Below are 4,667 nucleotides of genomic sequence, written 5' to 3' on the forward strand. Positions count from 1 at the left end.
AACTGGGAAAAGTGTGAACATAAAAGTTGTAGCCCATTCTCTTGTCTTTCCAATGAATTAAAAATCACCTCAATTGGATTTTTACAACTCAAGTTATCTTTAAATTACTGCAACATATACGAGTGACACTTTCTCCTCACTTATGTTATCATATCTTTCTTTCACCTTGCTCATCATATTCCGCACAAAAGCATGAGAAAAATTGGCAATAACTTTTCCTAACACAAATTGAGGCAAAATAAAGTGAAATTAAACTAACACCAATTAATCTAGCTTTTCAATATAAAATCTAACTTACACTAGAAAAGCAACTTAAAAAGTTAAAATTCAATCCTAAACTCAAGGGTCTAACCACTAAAATCTTCAAAATGTGTTAAAAATAACTCTATATAATAGAGTTATCAATCTTAATCTATTTAAAGATGAAGTTTGTTGACGATTTAAGCTGCTTGTTATAAAAATAACAAGAGTTTACTTTTATAAGGGTCATAATAAGTTGTCATTTCTATTTTAATCCTAATAAAAACAAATTATTTTTTTAGAGATACAAATATTTAGTACTTTTACTATTTTTGCATGTATTATGGAATTATATAAATCCATCTTTCTCTTTCATTAATCAGTAGCAAATTGATTCAGTTTTAATTTTTGAACATGTCTATGTGTAAGAAATTCATGCTTTTTTGCTTTTGTGCAATGTTGGTGGGCTTGGTCTTGATTGGAGAAGTAAATGCAAATGAACCAATCGGCTACGGGGCTATGGCAGGTGGTCGCCAACCTCCATGCAAAGGAGACAAGTGCCTGCCACCTCCATCAAATCCTGGAAGTAGAGGTTGTGAAAGTATCGAGAAATGTCGACACCCATGAAGTTGGTCATGCTTGAAAAGGCTTCACTCCCAATGTTTATCGTGTCAAAAACTTGTTTATAATAATTCTGGCTATATATTTGCAAATATCTTCGAGTTATACAAGCCAATCTCTTTTACCTACTAATAAAGCACTCAAACAAAGAAATTGGTATCTATGATCACTGTAACATTTTTACCCTTTTACTACAAAATTTTAGATGCAATTTTTCTTATGTAACTAAATTCATCATATTACTCTTGATACATTTCATTTAATTACACTATTTAAATTGTAATCCCATAAAAAAATTAAGAAGAGAAAAGCCCACAAAATAAAAGCAGCCAACAGCCTAACAAAAAACAAACAAAAGCCCCTTGCCCTTTACGTGGTCAAATAGACTATATTCTTGAAAAATCCCTTTAGCTCTGCCTTGCTGCTTTCTCTTTTCATGATTCCAGAAAATGCCAAACAAATGAAGAGTTGATGATGCCAACCAACTCAAATGGATTTGTGTCATGCGTAGTCCTAGACTTGTTCCTATATTTGAGCTTGCCCATTTTAATTCCCAGGTGCTCTGCTCCGTACAAATTATTTGATCTACTCTCAATTTTTCTAAGACAGGTAAATCTCTTTTTCTCGATTCATCAATTTTTTTTTCTTTCTTTAGCTACTAAGAACACTATTGGTTGACACAAATCTAAAGAAATCCTCAGTGATTTTCTTAACTCTTTTGATTTTATGTTATTTTTGTTCGTTATTTTTTCAAATTTATTTGAAATTTGATAGTTGAGAATTTTGAACAAATATTGAATAGAGTTTTTATTGTGTTCAGGCAAGTGTTCATATTCAATTCTTTAATTCTGATTCAGGTACTCACTCTATTTCTCCTCTAATTTTCTTTTATTTTAAGCATGATTTATGTAGTTCAAGTTTAGATTAGGGTTTCCTATAACACTAATTAAGGATTTGGATCGCAAATTAGGGTTGCTTACGAAATATAGATATTAATATAGGGTTGCTTAGGGTTGTTGGTCTTTCTTTTATTGATTTGTGAAATATTTTTAAATTGGATTTTCGTTTTCATTAATTTTCTCTTTCTTTTATTTTCTACTTGATTGCAATTAATGTTTCTATTTTGTCTCTTTGATTCTAGGAGTAAGATGACTTTGGTTGCTTGAGAATCTGACATAGGTAAGTTTCAGTGCTTTTTCCTTCGATTTCTTTTGTAATTTAGTCGATGATGGAATTGACTTAAAGAAACTATGTTATAAGCTCTATGATAGTGCTTATCTTCATTACAATCGCCTTTATACTGCTCAGCTAGGTAATTTAAAGACATGCTTTGATGAAATTGGCAGCTGGATTATAATTTTGTCCTTCACTTTTAATTTATAAAATTTAATGTAGTTAAGCTGTTAATTCCCAAAAAATCCTAACTGTGATATGCAATAATATAACTTATATTCTACATTATAGGCAGACAAGAAGAAGCAGCTGAAGCTTATGATATTGCTGCAATTAAGTTTAGGGGAACAAGTGCTGTAACCAATTTTGACATAAGTAGGTATGATGTAAAGAGAATTTGCTCAAGCTCTACTCTTACTAACCTCAAGTCAAGTCAGCTTATAATTAGTAAGCTTTTAACATTAAATCCCCAAAAGACCCTTTAACTCTTTACCTCTCATTTCCATCTTATCTCACAGATCCGAATCTTTTTCTTCTTCTTCTATGAAGGTACATGTTTTGTTATTGCTTTTTTCAAGTTTCAATCTTTAACCCAGTTTTTGTTCATAGCTGTCATTATCATTTGGTCATTCTTTTTGGGTGCTTTTCCTTTGCTATAAGTTTTTCAGATTAGATCAGCTAACTGGGTTTTGCATGGTAGATTTGTTTTGCCTTGTTGGGTTTTTCTTTTTGAAGTCCCATATCGGGTTCTGAGGATGCTAGGAAAGGGAAATGAGGATAAAAGTTCGTAAAAGATTATGAGTTTATGTTTTGTTCTGTGTTGCCTTTACTCTAAAAAGGAAAAAAAGATTGTAAAAAGTTTAGCTTTGCTTGAGTTTAGGTTGCAAATACTGGCTCTATGGATTGGCATTTATGTTTTCTTAAGACCATAATTGAGGATGAATTAATTGATTCAAAGTTCAAAGCTATAGGGCTGGTTTTGTTGAATTTGACATAGTCTGATTATGAATTATGTTTTTGGTTGTTTGTTTTAACATTTTTTAGCAGTAAATATTAGCAAATATAAGGCAGGAAATTAGATTAAAGCTGATCTGTCGAATTAGATAAAGAACAATACGGTTAGATTTAAAGCATATTCTAGCCATGTCTTTTATTGGTACCCAGCAGAAATGCAAGGCTTGTGAGAAGACTGTCTATCCTGTGGAACTTTTGTCAGCAGATGGGGTTCCTTACCATAAGTCTTGCTTCAAATGTAGTCATTGCAAAGGGACTCTAAAGGTAATGTTTTTAATTGCTTTCAAGCATTTTCTGCTCCTTTGTTGATGTAGTTGCAAATATAGTTGCATGCTTGTTTTGTACATTGATTAGGTTTAAAGCAAATGGGATATCAAATTATGTTGCCATTTATTGCTTTTACACTGAGGTCACTAAGCATTTTATTTTGTTTGTTGGTTAATTTAGTAGATCTTTGTTAGAATGTGTAATCAAAAAATATACTAAGGAGTAACTTGGACACTATTGTCATCTTACTGCTGGTTTTTTTTATTATTCATTTTTTTCCTTAAGAAAGAAAATTTCGGGTGATTTTTTGTTGTAGAAAATTGACATTGTTGTAGGTTCTGTGAAGGAGTGTTGCTCACACGATAGATTTGGTTAACCAACTTTGTTGATTTATGTAATGAAGTTTTTGTTTCTAACTTAGCAACATGTCTTATGTTTCCAATTGGGTAATTACTCCTCGATGGAAGGTGTTCTTTATTGCAAGCCTCATTTTGAGCAACTCTTCAAGGAGACGGGTAACTTCAACAAGAATTTTCAGTCACGTATTTATTTTTCTCTTGCTAGATAAAAGTTTTTATTTGACTTCTTGATAGTTTTGTTTTGTTGGTTTAATTTGTCATTAATTTTATTGTTAGCAGCTATAGAGTCAGCTGAGAAGTTAACTTCCGAGCTGGTAAATATCCCTTGCAACACCAAATGTGTTTGATGTTTGATTACATAAAGAGCTAAAAGTTGTTATTAGATGAGGATATCTGATGAAATTATATCTAAGCAGGCATTTTGCATTTGCTAATGCTTCATCTCTGATAATACCAAGTATAATATCTTTCCCCTTCTCTTCCATTATACCAAGTATTTTTTATTTATGATGTTGTTAACTTGTAAGTTATTTTGTTAGTAATTTATTTTATTTTTTATTAATACAGAAAGTTTGAAATACCCCATACTTTGAAACAATGATTAATAAAGTTGATCGAATGGCAAATTGAGGTCAATTAAAATTTTTAGAAGTGATAAAAGATGAAAAGAGTAGTTTAGGATAAATTATTTCGCAAAGTAGAAAATAACAATAAAATAATATTAAAATATTAATATTTAGCCGGATGTCGAAATCAGTCATGAAAAATGATCATATGGTTGATCCAAGTGGGGGAGAAGAAATACAAGTGAATTTTTGTAGAAATAAGCGACAAAAGTGAAATACGCATGTTTTGTTAAGTCGAACCAACGCGAATAAGTAAATATTTAAATACTGTGGTAATACCGCGTTGAGGTGCAATTTTTATATTTCGGTGGTACACGCATCGAGAAAGGAAGTTAGATGAAAATTGAAATTTTTAGACGTATTAAAA

General features: G+C 31.1%; 2 long non-coding RNA genes across 6 annotated transcripts in view; both read left to right on the forward strand.

Moving 5' to 3' along the window:
• LOC108661443 lies at positions 643-3,312 on the forward strand. 3 transcript variants are annotated; one of them, XR_001927282.1, is made up of 4 exons: positions 643-1,470; positions 2,003-2,040; positions 2,326-2,583; positions 3,079-3,312. It is a non-coding gene; the product is annotated as an uncharacterized LOC108661443 (long non-coding RNA). The 3 variants fall into 3 exon arrangements; XR_001927280.1 differs by lacking the exon at positions 3,079-3,312 and having other exon boundaries at positions 2,326-3,002; XR_001927281.1 differs by lacking the exons at positions 643-1,470; positions 3,079-3,312 and adding an exon at positions 1,672-1,718 and having other exon boundaries at positions 2,326-3,002.
• LOC18604289 overlaps positions 3,758-4,667 on the forward strand; it is a 4,448-nt gene continuing 3,538 nt past the window's right edge. For all 3 annotated transcript variants that reach the window (XR_001927277.1, XR_001927278.1, XR_001927279.1), the window contains exons 1-2: positions 3,758-3,830; positions 3,954-4,131. This is a non-coding gene — a long non-coding RNA (uncharacterized LOC18604289). The remainder of the gene's footprint in view (positions 3,831-3,953; positions 4,132-4,667) is intronic.

The sequence above is a fragment of the Theobroma cacao genome, chromosome 3, assembly GCF_000208745.1.
Source record: "Theobroma cacao cultivar B97-61/B2 chromosome 3, Criollo_cocoa_genome_V2, whole genome shotgun sequence".
NCBI classification, from domain to species: domain Eukaryota; kingdom Viridiplantae; phylum Streptophyta; class Magnoliopsida; order Malvales; family Malvaceae; genus Theobroma; species Theobroma cacao.